Source organism: Aegilops tauschii, chromosome 5, assembly GCF_002575655.3.
Source record: "Aegilops tauschii subsp. strangulata cultivar AL8/78 chromosome 5, Aet v6.0, whole genome shotgun sequence".
Classification (NCBI taxonomy): Eukaryota; Viridiplantae; Streptophyta; class Magnoliopsida; order Poales; family Poaceae; genus Aegilops; species Aegilops tauschii.
This window is the reverse complement of record NC_053039.3, coordinates 327,299,807-327,315,269: the sequence shown is the minus strand read 5'-3', so window position 1 is coordinate 327,315,269 and position 15,463 is coordinate 327,299,807. Positions and strand designations below refer to the sequence as shown.

Below are 15,463 nucleotides of genomic sequence, written 5' to 3'. Positions count from 1 at the left end.
TGCTACAATTCCTAGGGAATATGGTCGTGTGATTGAGGAGTTGCAAACGGAAGATGACGACACTTGAAACTATGCATTATGCCTAGCTAGGGGCATAAAATGATAACGCTAGTTGGGAGGCAACCCAATAGTTATCTTAATTTTCTTATTTATTTTTATGTTTTCTTGTGTGCACACAATTATGCTACTATTATGGTTGTGTTTTTGTGTTTAAGTTAGTGTTTGTGCCAAGTAAAGCCTTTGGGATAATTTGGATGATAGTTGCTTTGATTCTGTGTAAAAACAAAAACTTTTGCGTGTAGTAGAAGAATTGATAAATTTCCTGGAGCATGATAAAATTCTGAATGTTTACACATTATTGATATACAAATTGACTAGGTTGTCCAATTTTTTCAGAATTTTCGGATTTACAAAAGTATAGTCAATATTCAGATTTCTATAAAGTGTTCTTTTTTGACAGATTCTATTTTTGATGCATTGTTTTGCTTGCTTTGATGGAACTATGGATTGTATCGGGGGGTATATGCCATGGAGAAGTTAGAAAACAGTAGGTATAATGCAAAAATAAAATATTAATGGGTTTGCAACAGTACCTAAAGTAGTGATTTGTTTCATTATACTAACAGATCTCACGAAGGTTTTGTTAAGTTTTGTGTGATTGAAGTTTTCAAGTTTTGGGTGAGATCACGATGGATGAAGGAATAAGGTGTGGCAACAGCCTAAGCTTGGGCATGCCCAAGGCAGCCCAAGGTAACATGCAAGGACTCCCAAGCAACTAAGCTTGGGGATGGCCCAGAAGGCATCCCCTCTTTCTTCTACCGACCATCGGTACTTTTACTTGGAGCTATATTTTTATTCATCGCATGAAATGAGTTTTGCTTGGAGCATCCTATATTATATGAGTCTTTGTTTGTTTCTTTTTAGTTTGTCACAATCATCTTTTCTGGACACAGCTATGTGAGAGGAACACACATTTTTCGTGATTTGTTAGATACTCTATGTGCTTCACTTATATCTTTTGAGCTAGGCAGTTGCTCTAGTACTTCACTTAATCTTTTTTTAGCACGGCTGTGATTATATTTTGAAGAAATAGATGAACTCTCATGCTTCACTTATATCTTTTTGAGAGTTGATAATAGTAATGGTAATTTGCACAAGATATGAATTTGGTCCCAATGTGATGAATATTCAAGGAGATAATAAAAACTTTTATGTAGACAATTGGATATGATAAGTTTGATTCCTTGCAACAGTTTTACGATATGGAGATGATAATATGCTAGTGAGTAATTGTGCTTTAGTAAGAATATTGGTTTTAAGGTTTGTGATTCCCTTTGCATGCACGTAAAGTCAATAGTTATGCAACAAAGTTACATCCTACTTATGGTGCATTATTCAGTGTTAGTTATGTTCAATGCATGTTTATGACCGTTTTCTTTTTTCGGTTGGTTGCTTCTCAATCTATTTGCTAGCCTTGATTTGTACTAAGCAGAAATATTGCTTGTGCATCCAATTCCATAAACCCAAAGTTGTGCCAAATGAGTCCACCATACCTACCTAGGCGGTATTTACATGTCGTTCCAAGTAAATTTGCATGTGCCAACTCTAATCATTCAAAAAAATCCGTTTTGTGTGCACGTACCGCTCATGAAGCGGCAGGGGGTAGCCAATATTTTCCATGCTAGGCGGGTTATTCTCACGATGAGTGTTTATACACTTGTCATTGGACGAGAAAGTGGCAAGGTAATAGGGATGCCCAGTCCCGAAATGAAAAAAATAACAATAGTAATAAATTCCTTCAAAAGTGTTGGTATGGAAGGCACCCGTGGATATGGCTAGACATGGATTGTGAAAGAATGGTGGAAAGGAAATAAACTTTATTTTTTGTTTGGGAACCGCCTATAATGTGTCTATCATGGAAGATATTGGGAATTCTCAGTCGTTTTCGTTGACAGGAAAAGCATGTCTCTCGAAATAATTTTATCTCTCTATTTTAAACTTTGAGCTCTGGCACCTCTACAAATCTCTGCTTCCCTCTGCGAAGGGCATATCTATTTTACTTTTATGCAATTTTTATTTTTATTTGAGTCTCCATCTTCTCTTATAAAGCACCAACTGGAGAGTACTATTGTCATACTTGTGCATTGCGTGTAGCTAATATTGAGTGTGTTTCATGAATGGATCAATGACTGAGCATAATGGGATAGGGATTAACTTTCTTTAACGTAGATATTTTGAAACACATGGTTGCTTGTTGGTATGCTTGCGAATTTACGTTTCCATGTCAAACTATAGACTATTGCTATGAATCACTCAAGTCCAAATATCCATGCCACAAAAGAAAAGATTATATGATGAATAAGATAGGTAGCATTCCACATCAAAAATTCTGTTATTATCATTTACCTACTCGAGGACGAGCAGGAATTAAGCTTGCGGATGCTTGATACGTCTCCAACGTATCTATATTTTTTATTGTTCCATGCTATTATAGTATCCAAATTATATATCATTTTTTCGGACTAACCTATTGACCTAGTGCCTAGTGCGAGTAGTTGTTTTTCGCCTGTTTTTGGTTTTTCAGAATAGCAGTACCAAACAAAGTCCAAATGCCACGAGACTTTTTGGAGATTTTTTGGACATAAGAGACCTTGGAAGCTTTGGGAGGGGACAAGAATATTGAGAAGTGGCCCACAAGGTACCAGGGCGCGCCCTGGTGGCTCGTGGGGCCCACGTGGCTCCATTTGACCTAACTCCGCCTATGTAAATTCTCTAAAATCCGGAAACCAACAAAGAACCACCTGAAATACTTTTTCCGTCACTACAAGTTCCTGTTCTCGCGAGTTCCCATCTGGAGGCCTTTTCCGGCACTCTGCCGGAGGGTAAAGGATAACCCACAAGTATAGGGGATCGCAACAGTTTTCGAGGCTAGAGTATTCAACCCAAATTTATTGATTCGACACAAGGGGAGGCAAAGAATATTCTCAAGTATTAGCAGTTGAGTTGTCAATTCAACCACACCTGAAAGACTTAATATCTGCAGCAAAGTATTTACTAGCAAAGTAGTATGGAAGTAACTGTAACGGTGGCAAAAGTAACAATAGCAGTTTTGTAGCAATTATAACAGTGGCAACGACAAAGTAACGTAGCAAAGATCAATATGTGAAAAGCTTGGAGGCAATGGATCAATGATGGATAATTATGTCAGATGGCATTCATCATGCAACAGTTATAACCTAGGGTGACACAGAACTAGCTCCAGTTCATCAATATAATGTAGGCATGTATTCCGAATATAGTCATATGTGCTTATGGAAAATAACTTGCATGACATCTTTTGTCCTACCCTCCCGTGGTAGCGGGGTCCTAACGGAAACTGAGGGATATTAAGGCATCCTTTTAATAGAGAACTAGACCAAAGCTTTAGCACTTAGTGAATACATTAACTCCTCAAACTATGGTAATCACCGGAAAGAAGCCCAAGTATTGTCACCTTTGGGTATGTGGATCATAACTCGTAATAGGTGTCTACAACTTGCAAGATAGGATCAAGAACACAAATATATTCATGAAAACATAATAGTTTCAGATCTGAAATCATGGCACTCGGGCCCTAGTGACAAGCATTAAGCATGGCAAAGTCAAAGCAACATCAATCTTAGAACATACTGTATACTAGGGATCAAACCCTAACAAAACTAACTCGATTACATGATAAATCTCATCCAACCCATCAGCATCCGGCAAGTCTACAATGGAATTACTCACGCACGGTGGTGAGCATCATGAAATTGGTGATGGAGGAAGGTTGGTGATGATGATGGCCACGGATTCCCCTCTTTGGAGCCCCGAACGGAGTCCGGATCTTCCCTCCCGATGAAGAACAGGAGGTGGCAGTGGCTCCATATCGTAAAACACGATGAATCCTTCTTTTCAATTTTTTTCTCCTCGAACGTGAATATATAGAGTTGGAGTTATGGTCGGAGGAGGTCCAGGGGACCCACAAGGTAGGGGCGCGCCCTCCACCCTTGTGGACAGCTGGTGGGTCCCCTCTGGTTGATTCTTTCGCCAATATTTTTTATTTATTCCAAAAATATTCTCCGTAAATATTTTGGTCATTCCGAGAACTTTTATTTCTGCACAAAAATAACACCAAGGCAATTCCGCTAAAAACAGCGTCAGTCCGGGTTAGTTCCATTCAAATCATGCAAATTAGAGTCCAAAACAAGGGCAAAAGAGTTTGGAAAAGTAGATACGATGGAGACGTATCAACTCCCCCAAGCTTAACCCATTGCTTGTCCTCAAGCAATTCAGTTGACAAACTGAAAGTGATAAAAAAACTTTTACAAACTCTGTTTGATCTTGTTGTTGCAAATATTTATAGCCAGCATTAAGGTTTTCAGCAGAGATTATGAACTAACCATATTCACAATGACATTTAGTTCTCACATTTACTCATATCAATGGCATAATCAACTAGCGAGTAAGAATAATAAATCTCAGATGATAACACTTTTTCAAAACTATCATGATATGATATAACAAAATGGTATCTTGCTAGCCCTTTCTGAGATCACAAAACATAAATGAAGAGCACACCTGAAGATCAAGGACTGACTAGACATCGTAATTCATGGTAAAAGAGATCCAGTCATACTGAATATCAATTTGTAACAACGCATACAAATGACGGTGGTGCTCTCTAACTGGTGCTTTTTATAAGAGGATGATGACTCAACAATAAAACAAATAGATAGGCCCTTTGCAAAGGGAAGTAGGGATTTGCAGAGGTGCCAGAGCTTGAGCTTTTAAAATAGAGATGAATATAATTTTGAGTGGTATGCTTTCATTGTCAATATAACAACCAAGAGATCTCACCATCTTCCATGCTAGATACATTATAGCACTACAAGAAATATGTCAACTTGTGACCTTCTGTTAGTGACCCTAGAAGAATTGGTCATAAATTTATGACCATTTTAGACCAATTGGTCAAAAGCTGTTCGAGGGTCTCCAAACCCTAACCCATAACAACCATTCTTGTCAGAAAGGTCGTAATTTCATTAGAGGAAATGGTCGTAAAGCGGGAAGCACTGTCCACTGCCTCACGCCTAGCTGATAACGACCAATAAAAAAAGGTCACTACGCTTGAGTTTGAATGAATTAGGATGATTAGGCAGGCACCTCAGCAACCTCGCTTATGTGTCACTGTCTAGGTGTCATTTTTTCTTAAATGTTAATATTCAACAGACAGACGGGGCACACACTGACAGGCAGGACCCATTTGACAGGTGGGGCCGAGCGCTTAATTCGTCCAAAAAAGATGCGCGAGGCGGGACTCGAACCCACAACCTCGCGCTTGCATCGCTCGCTTGCTACCGCTGGGCTAGAGAGGGACAGTTGCTCATGTATGGGAATTTATCTATATATTATGTAAAACTATGGCTCTCTCGTATCATTGACAAGTGGGACCTTCCGACCAGGTGGCATCGAACAGAGCAACACTGACAGGCGGGACCCATTTGACAGGTGGGTGAGCGAGCGTTTAATTCCCTAAAAAATGTGCGCTAGCGGGGACTCGAACCCACAACCTGGCACTGGGTTCGCTCGTTCTGTACCGCTGGGATAGAGAGGGATTGTTGATAATGTGTGGGTAGTTTTCTATATAGTATATAAAACCACGGCTCTCTCGTATCAGTGACAAGTGGGACCTTCCGACCAGGTGGCGGCGGGTGGCACCGAACAGAACAACACTTTGCGTTTTTCTAGGTCTTCCGACCAGGTGGCGGTGGGCGGCGGCGGAAGAAACCAGCAGGGGCGGGGCCGGTGGGCGGTGGGCGGCGGGTGGCGGGCGGAAGCAACCAGCAGGGGGTGGACGAGGGCGGGGCCGGCGGCCGAAGCAACCAGCACGGGCCGCTCACCTTGCCCACGACCTCGCCGCAGGTGACCTCGCCCATGGCCTCAAGGTGGAAGCAACCATCAAGGGGCGGGGCGGAGGCGGGGGCGGGGCCGGCAGCGGAGGTAACCAGCAGGGGGCGGAGGCGAGGCAGGGCATGGAGGCGAAGCGACCAGCAGGGGCGTGGGCGACCGACGGTGGTGGGGGCGGGGGCAGGAACGGCGTCCTCGCCCATGCAAGGAGAAGCTCACCGAGCATGGGGGACTCGCCGCCGCCGCAAGCACACCTCCCGGTATGCACCCCTCACCTCTTCCCCCCTCACCTCACCCGAGCATGGATTTCAGTGGGAGATGGATTTCAGTCAGATGTTCTTCAGCATAGATGAATTTTGTTGATGCACTGTTAGCAGTTAGGAGATAGCTTGCTTGTTTGGTAGATATTGCATAGATGAATTTTTCTTGATGTACTGTTAGGAGTTCTTCAGCTTGTTTGTTAAGAATTCTTCAGGCCTTGTTAGGTTAAGATTTGGGGGGAGTTTGAGCTAGATGGCCTCAGTTGTTCTTCAATTGTTTGTCTACAGATTGTTAGGATCATAGTAATTGTAATTGATAGAAACAACATAGTATTTGTTAGGAGCTAGCTAGCTTGGTCTTCCCAGAAACATGATCCTTCTAAATCTTGGTTTGGTTTAATTTGAATTAGCCTTCTCTGCAACATAAATTCATGCCAATTTTAGTGTTGGTTTGATTTATAGTTTGGTTTGTTTCAATGTTGTGGTTAGGCAATTAGCATATAAAATTTTCTGGATTTTTAGCTGCCATTACTGCCATCCATTTTCATTAATTAATCTTGATGCACTTAGATTGATTTGCTAAGTTGCAACAATTTGTTGTCTTTGGCAGATGGACAGAAGCTGGATTTGAAAAGGAGTTAGAAAGTTTTCGAAAGAACATATGAAAGGAGTTAATGATTTCATGGCATTTGTTCGGGCAAATTTTGCCAACGATGCTCACATTCTTTGCCCATGTTGTGAATGCCTCAACCGTCCAAGAATGGCTCAAGGAAGAGTGGAAGATCATCTGCTTCTTAATGGGATGTCCAGCACATATGATAGATGGATATATCATGGAGAACCTTTAGACGGACAACCTCAACATTTTGAAGCTGATGCACAGGCCCCTCATATGATGGGTGGTGGTGATGTTGGAATTGATTTCATGGAAAAGGTTTTGCGAGATAATGCTGGTTTGGAGGAAGAGGATGGGCATGAAGATGATAGGATTCCTGACCTATTAAAGGATTTGTACGATGTTGAAGATCGTGCTGATGGACAGAAGTCGTTGTTTGCTGAGGTGTTAGAGGAGGCGAAGCGCGCAACTCATGAAGGGGGTAAACTTTCAAGATTTACCTTCATCGTGAAGTTACTCCACATCAAGTCTTTCTACCGGATTAGCAATGCTGCATTCAACGCAATACTCCGCCTTTTGAGCTTGCAATTCCCTGATAGTTGTGTTCCCAGATCTTATGATGAAGCATTGAGCATAATCCGCAAGCTGGGGTTAGGTTATGTGTCAATACATGTGTGCCCAAATAACTGCGTCTTGTTTCGGAAGGATTTAGCAAAGCATGACAACTGTCCAAAATGCAATGCCTCTAGGTGGAAAGATGCTGATGGGAAGAAGTTAATACCGGAGAAGGTACTGAGGCACTTTCCGTTGATACCAAGGCTGTAGCGGATGTTCATCTAGAAGAAATCATCGCATGAGGTACAGTGGCACCAGCTGAAGCGGCAACTTGTGGACAATGAGCTGAGCCATCCAGCGGACGGAGAGGCATGGAAAGAGTTTGACCGTATACACTTAGATTTTGCTGCAGATCCAAGGAACATAAAACTTGACATTGCCACAGATGGGTTTAATCCGTTTGGGAACATGAGTACGTCTTATAGCATGTGGCCAGTTTTTGTGGTGCCGTACAACCTGCCACCATAGGCATGCATGGATCAGTCCAACTTCATGATGTCATTGCTTATCCCGGGTCGGTCTCCAGGAAAGGATATTGATCTCTTTATGGAGCCCCTCGTAGAAGAACTGCTCCAGCTCTGGACTGGTGTACCTACATACGATGCCTTGAGTCCGGAAGAAAAGTTCAATCTACGTGCTGCAATCATATGGTCCATCCATGATTTCCCGGCTCTGCTCGCTCTGTCTGGGAGGATCACAGCGGGTTATAAGGCCTGTGTCCATTGTGACAAAGACCCTTGCTCAAAGAGAATAAGGAGAAAGATCTACTATATTGGGCACCACCGCTTTCTTCCCCGAAACCATCGCTGGCGAAGAAGCAAAGATTTTAATGGTAAGAATGAGACCCGTGACAAGCCAGTTGAATTCACTAAAGAAGAGCTGGAGCAGCAACTTGAAAAGGTGAAAGATGTGAGACCAGGAAAGCTTGCGAAGAAAAGAAAGCGTGAGGAAGGTCAATGTTGGGACCGGAGGTCTTGTTTGTGGGACCTGCCATACTGGGCTGATATGAAATTAAGGCATAATCTCGATGTAATGCACATTGAGAAAAACATATGCGAGAATTTGCTAGGGACATTTCTGAACATTGAAGGGAAGACAAAGGACGCAGTTAGTTCTAGGCTTGATTTGGAGGACATGGGCATAAGAGAAGATTTGCATCTACAGCACAATGAAGATGAAGATTCATATGAAATGGCACGAGCATGGTATACAATGAGTAAAGAACAAAAGCTTGCATTCTGTGAATTCCTAAGAGCGGTGAAATTTCCAGATGGTTATGCTGCTAACCTAGCAAAGTGTGTTACTTCTGATGGATTCAAGCTTTCAGTACTGAAAACCCATGATTGTCACATCCTCCTCCAAAGGATTTTACCGGCGGGCCTCCAAGGAATCATGGACAAGGATATATGAAGCGGTTGCTGAGCTGGGAAATTTCTTTAGAGAACTGTGCTGCAAAACACTCAAGTTAACTGTCCTGGAAAGACTTGAAAAAGAAATCCCAATTATTCTTTGCAAGCTCGAGAAGATTTTCCCTCCAGCTTTCTTCACCGTGATGGTCCATTTGGCGGTGCACTTACCAAAAGAGGCAATGCTTAGAGGCCCTGTGCAATACGGTTGGATGTACCCAATCGAAAGAAGGCTGCTTACTTGTAAGCGTTATGTGCAAAACACGGCAAGACCTGAAGGTTCTATTGCTGAAGCATATGTCGTTGACGAGTGCTTGACTTTTTGCTCTAGAAACTTTGGCGATGTGGAAACAAGATGGAACCGGCCGGGCAGAAATAGAGAGCGGTCTGATTCGCAAAGTGGTGATGTCTCTGTTTTCAACCATGGTGTGAACTTTCTTGGAGCCTCACAATACTTGGAGGCTGGTGATGAGTATGACAAGATGGTTTGGTATGTGCTCAGCAATTGTGCCGAGGTTCTACCATATATCGAGTACGTTATATCTTGTGCACTCATTATATATTTTTTGCTTGGATTGGCACCAGCCTAATGTTTTAATTCACATGTTTTGTTTGCATTGCAGGAAATGCAAGGAAGAGTTAAATGAGGAAGAAAGCAAGATCAATGTTGATAAAAGGGTTGCCAAGGGGTTTGCTAATTCGTTTAAGAATCATGTGAGATCTTTAGCCACATGTTTGATGTTTTCTGTGTTATTCGCCAATTGTTAAATACCATTGTTTGTGCAGATTGGAAAGTTGCATGAGGAGAAGAAGGTCAGTGATGATCTATTTGCTTTGGCATGCTTACCGGATAAGCGAGTGAGAGTGTATTCAGCATGCATTGCTGACGGTGTCCGATACCACACCGTTGACCGCGAGGAAAAAGGAAGACACAGAATAGTGGAATCGTCACTGAGGGGTCACATGATCGTGAGATCATTGACTTCTATGGTCAGTTGAGAAGCATCGTAGAGTTACAGTACAACTCTAGTGGAGGCATCCATCGCTCGGTTGTCTTATTTCACTGTGACTGGTTTGAGCTTGGTAGCAAGAAGAAGAGAGAATCTTTTGTCAAATATGATGGCCACTTCAAAAGCATCAACACTGCAAGGTGCTGGTATAAGAGTGATCCCTTTATTCTAACAACACAAGCAACAATGGTGTTTTATCTGCCAGACACTCTTTTGCACGGAAAATGGCGAGTTGTGCAAAACTTTGAGCACAGACACTTGTGGAGTGTGACTAAAACTGAAGTGGAAAAGGGCCCCGGTGATGGTGGACTAACATACCAAGATGATGACTCTACGAAAGTTCCGTTGCAAGCTGATGATGACTCTATGGAAGTTCCGGTGCAAAGCAGAGTGCGAAGGGACCGGGAACGTGTGATCGTTGATGCTGCAACAGTTGAAGGCATCAAGAAAAGAAGAAAGGTGGTAGCGGATGGACATGAGAGCGAGGATGAGAAAAACAGGACTGATCATACTATACTGCAATATTGTAGTGATGATGAGGAAAACAGGAGTGGGCATAGAGTTCCTTGTTTTCGTATCGACGACGATGAGTAGCGAAGGTAAATTTGGTCTCCTTGGTGATCTAATGCTATTTTGTCTCCTTGGTAGTTGTTGTTGATGTGATCCTGATGTAGTTTTTGGACTACAAATCTCTCCAGGTACTAAAATGCATGAGACTGTGTAGTGATGGAAGATGATGGTTGAAGATACAATGCAAAATGATGTAGTTTTGGTGATGGAAGATACAATGCAAAATGAAGATGTTGTTTTGGTGAACCGAAGATGCAAAATGCTATTTTTTTGGTGAACTGAAGATGTTGTTTTTAGAGCTGTTTTTCTGAACTGAAGATGTTGTGGTGTAAAATGTTGTTTTTTTGAAGTGAGTAGTTTTGGTGATCATGTAGTTTTGGTTGTGATGTAAAAGTTTACAAAATGATGTGATCCTTAAGTTATTTTGAACTGAAGATGTTGCTTTGATCACCAAAATTCAGTTTTGGGTTTGATCATGTAGTTTTCAGAGCTGTTTTGGTCAGAACTGAAGATGTTGCTTTAACTAAATTTTGCTTCAACTGAACATGGGCGCGCTCCATCAGACTGCTGTGAGCAAAAAAATATGCGCGAGCGGGGACTCGAACCCACGACCGTGCGCTCATTTCACTGTGTTTCTACCAGTGGGCTAGGAAGAGGCTACTGGTCTTCTCCTCTATGCCATCTCTTTTAAACTCATCAAACTAGTTAAATATCAAACACACACCTCGCTGACAAGTGGGCCACTCGACCCACTCGCTCACAAGTGGGCCATTTTTCTACTCTACCCAAGCTACCAAAAAATATGCGCCAGCGGGGGCTCGAACCCACGACCGAGGGCTTGTTTCAACATGTTCATTACCACTGAGCTAGGAAGAGACTGTTGGTTATGTACCCGAACGAAACTAAGTGTGTTGGAGAGAGTGGCTGTCTCTCAAACAAGTGGACCCTCCTCTCCCGCAACTGACAAGTGGACCCTCCTCCTCTCATTTTCCCATTCTTTTCCTTCCTCTCCCGCAACTCCTTCCTCTCTGTCATCGTCGCCGCCGCCGCAACTCATCTCCTTCCTCTCTGCCACCGCCGCCGCCGACCGCTGGAGGTTTGAATCCACTTCCTTCCTCTCCCGCAACTCCTTCCTCTTCTGATAGGTTAGGGTTTTCTGCTGCTGTTTACTGGATTCGATTAGGGTTTGAATGGATTAGGGATTAGATTCGGTTAGGGTTTGATTCGAATGGAAGGGGGGAGTGGGTGGAGTGGTGTTGTTCTGGCCTTGGATTAGGGTTCGTTTGGAAATTTGGGTTAGATAATTTGAAAGCCCACAACTAAGCTCACTGACTTAGCAAAATATGATTTGAATCCTTCCTCTTAACATAGTAGCAAAATATGATATGGTTCAAATTAGTTAAAGTAGATAGATTAGGTTTCTTATCTACTATTGAGGCCCTGTTGATGTTGATGTTTTTGGTGCTAGCAAAATATGGAATGAGTAGAAGAAGAAAACAAAGTGTTGTTGATGTTTTTGCCATCAGAAATGTCCTTGTTTTTGCCAAGATAGAGTAGTAGCAAATTGAGGCCATTGCCATTTATAGTAGTATTCCAAATTGAGGCCTTGGCAAACACATGTAGTAAATATCCAACTTGGCTCTGACACTAGTAAGATCAGACTCATATCTTCCCATATGGTTCATTTATAGATATGCAAAGGGGCAGATATGTTCATATATGTTCATTTATAGATATAGATATGTTCATGCAGATATCTGCCCATATGTTGGATTAGATATGTAGATATCTGCCATATCTACATGTCTGCCCATTTATAGATATTTGATATGGGCAGATATGTTCATTTATAGATATAGATATGTTCATTTATAGATATGGGCAGATATGTTCATTTATAGATATAGATATGTTCGTTTATAGATATGGGCAGATATGCCTTTTAGAGTAGACATGGGCAGATATGGTCCTTTTATAGTAGCAAATTGCTTTGCCATTGAGATTGAGATTGAATATTTGTGCAGTGTGACTGAACATTGAGATTGTTTTCTGTTTCTTTCGATGATTTGTGTGGTTCAGTTTCTGAAGTAAACTGGAGATGTTCGAAATTTGATGGTTGCTGTCCATATATCTCCACTTATGAACATATCTGTCCAAATTTGATGGTTTCTGAAGTAAACTGTATATATATCTCCACTTATGAACATATCTGTCCAAATTTGATGGTTTCTGAACATGTGCCTTAACACCTTTTCTGTCATTTGGTGTCCATGGATTGAAATGTTGGCTGTTATATATTGATTGTAGTATATTTGTGCATGTTAATTCAGTGTTTGTATTGATTTGATGCCAATGTTCAGAAACAATATTTTGATGTTGCTGTTGTTATTCTTGTTGTGGTTACCTGAAATGTTGATACTCTACTTTTTTGAAGCGCTTGTTTCCTATTTATGTCCAGTCCTGTTTATGGTAACTTGTTGTTTAATTTACAATGCTGCTTTTCAGAGAAGTGAGATGGCTAGCTTGGAAGGTTTCAAGTTCTTCGAGATCGTAATTGAGAAATCTTGCAGTAGGCAGGTATATTTATCATCACTCATTTCTTTATCATCACTCTGCTGTCTAGTGCTTGATTGGCACAATTAACTACTGCTTGACCCTCGCTGCAGAGGCTGCCTGACAAGTTTGCAAAGATGCTCGCCGGCCGTGAGCCTGCCGGCAGCGGGCTTCGCAGGCTGTGGGACGTGTTGGTGGTGTTCGATGGTGAAGGCCACATGTACCCAGGGCCCGGCTGGGAGTAGTTCGCCCGCGCCCATGAGCTACAGCTCGGGCACTTCCTTGTCTTCCGCTACGACGGCGACGCCATGTGCACCGTGAAGATGTTTGACAACACCATGTGCCGCATGTACTACCAGCACGACGACGATGCCAGTAAGCTCTCTGCCTCTCTTCTTCCTATCCTTTTGGCTTCCTCTACCTGCACGACGACAACACCATGTTCATACTTTGTTGCATTTGGCCAGGCAATGGGAGCAGCAGCGAGGATGACGACGAGCAGAGCGGGGATGACGAGGAGTAGAGCGGGGATGCCGAGGAGCAGCCTATTCTGGCTAACGACGACCCTGCTATGGTGGTGGCGGATGACGACCTTGCTATGGTGGTGGCTGACGAGGACCCTGCTATGGTGGTGGCGGACGACGACCCTGCTATGGTGGTGGCTGACGACGACCTCGCGATTGTGGTGCCTAATGATGACCTCGCAATGGTGGTGCCTGACAATGACCTCGTGATGGTGGTGGCGCCTGCAATCCCACAGCTTGGCGACAGGACCATGCCAATTGTGGTAGAGGAGTACATCCGCGTTGGGATTCACCACTCTGAGCGCATCAGGTTGATGAAGGAGAAGAAGGAGGAGTGAAGATGTTAAGAAATGAAGTGGCAATGTTAAGCATGTTAGGTTTAAGCTTCTTAGTGTAATCTGAACATGTCAATGTTAAGTATGTCAGGTTTAATTTTGTGCATGCTCATGGATGCTGTATGACAGTGCCATCTAAACATGTCAATTTCTTAATTATGAATATTCAGTTTGGTAATTGATGGGAATTGAATTTTTTTATGCATGCTCATGGATGAAAGATAAAATTATCGGTTTTTGTGCATGCTCGTGTATGAAACAATATAAGTTTCATTTTTTGAATGCTAAAAACATGACTCAAACCCTAGCCACGGACGGCCGCCACGACGAAATCGGCCGGTTTTTGAAAACATCGTAAAAAATTCAAAAAAAATCAAAAAAATGGGAGACCTTCGCGTAACATCATCAAATGTGGCCTACCAACTAGCAAAAATACTAAACTTGCAATACCGGTGTTTTCTTGAAAAAGTGTTCTAAAAAACGACCTACCATGAACGAAGATTCATGGCTTTCAAGCCAAACTAGCAATGATATGGCCGTATCCGTTGAATAGTTTTTGATAATATGCCCAAATTTGACGCATGCCTCCGTCTTGTGATGGCAAACAATGTTGCCAAAGCGAGGTTCCAACTTGTTTAACAAAAAAATCGTTTTTCATTTTTCGAATGCTAAAGACATGCGTTTTTCGTGAAGCGGCTACAAGGAGGGTCACCCCAAACGGCGCCATTCCATGTCTATCTCAAAGTAGACCCTGTTTTATGGACGGTCGCCAAAAAGCATGCATTTCCGAGCTTCGTAGCTACTCCCAGCCATTCAGACCACCTTCGGCCGATTCAGCTGGAACGGCTGGAATTTGAACTGCGGGTCCTCCATAGCTTGCCCGTTATTTTTGCCAAAAATCATTTTTAGCTTCACACGTAGGCATTTCATCAAAGAATCGACAACAGATTGGCATGACTCAAACCCTAGCCACGGACGGCCGCCGTGACGAAATCGGCCGGTTTTTGAAAACATCATAAAAAATCAAAAAAATGGGAGACCTCCGCGTAACATCATCAAATGTGGCCTAGCAACTAGCAAAAATACTAAACTTGCAATACCAGTGTTTTCTTGAAAAAGTGTTCTAAAAAACGACCTACCATGAACGAAGATTCATGGCTTTCAAGCCAAACTAGCAATGATATGGCCGCATCCGTTGAATAGTTTTTGATAATATGCCCAAATTTGGCGCATGCCTCCATCTTGTGATGGCAAACAATGTTGCCAAAGCGAGGTTCCAACTTGTTTAACAAAAAAACCGTTTTTCATTTTTTGAATGTAAAGACATGCGTTTTTCGTGAAGCGGCTACAAGGAGGGTCACCCCAAACGACGCCATTCCATGTCTATCTCAAAGTAGACCCTGTTTTACGGACGGTCGCCAAAAAGCATGCATTTCCGACCCTCGTAGCTACTCCTGGCCATTCAGACCACCTTCGGCCGATTCAGCTGGAACCGGTTGGAATTTGAACTGCGGGTCCTCCATAGCTTGCCCGTTATTTTTGCCAAAAATCATTTTTAGCTTCACAGGTAGGCATTTCATCAAAGAATCGACAACAGATTGGCATGACTCAAACCCTAGCCACGGACGGCCGCCGCGACGAAATCG

General features: G+C 42.6%; 1 long non-coding RNA gene and 1 pseudogene across 1 annotated transcript; both read left to right on the top strand.

Moving 5' to 3' along the window:
* The first annotated feature begins 6,798 nt into the window (after positions 1 to 6,798).
* LOC141022825 (uncharacterized) lies at positions 6,799 to 10,429 on the top strand (annotated as a pseudogene).
* Positions 10,430 to 12,356: 1,927 nt separating this feature from the next.
* Positions 12,357 to 13,995, top strand: LOC120965119 (uncharacterized). Its single transcript, XR_005757307.2, has 3 exons — positions 12,357 to 12,982; positions 13,072 to 13,333; positions 13,426 to 13,995. It is a non-coding gene; the product is annotated as an uncharacterized lncRNA (long non-coding RNA).
* The last annotated feature ends 1,468 nt before the right edge of the window (positions 13,996 to 15,463 follow it).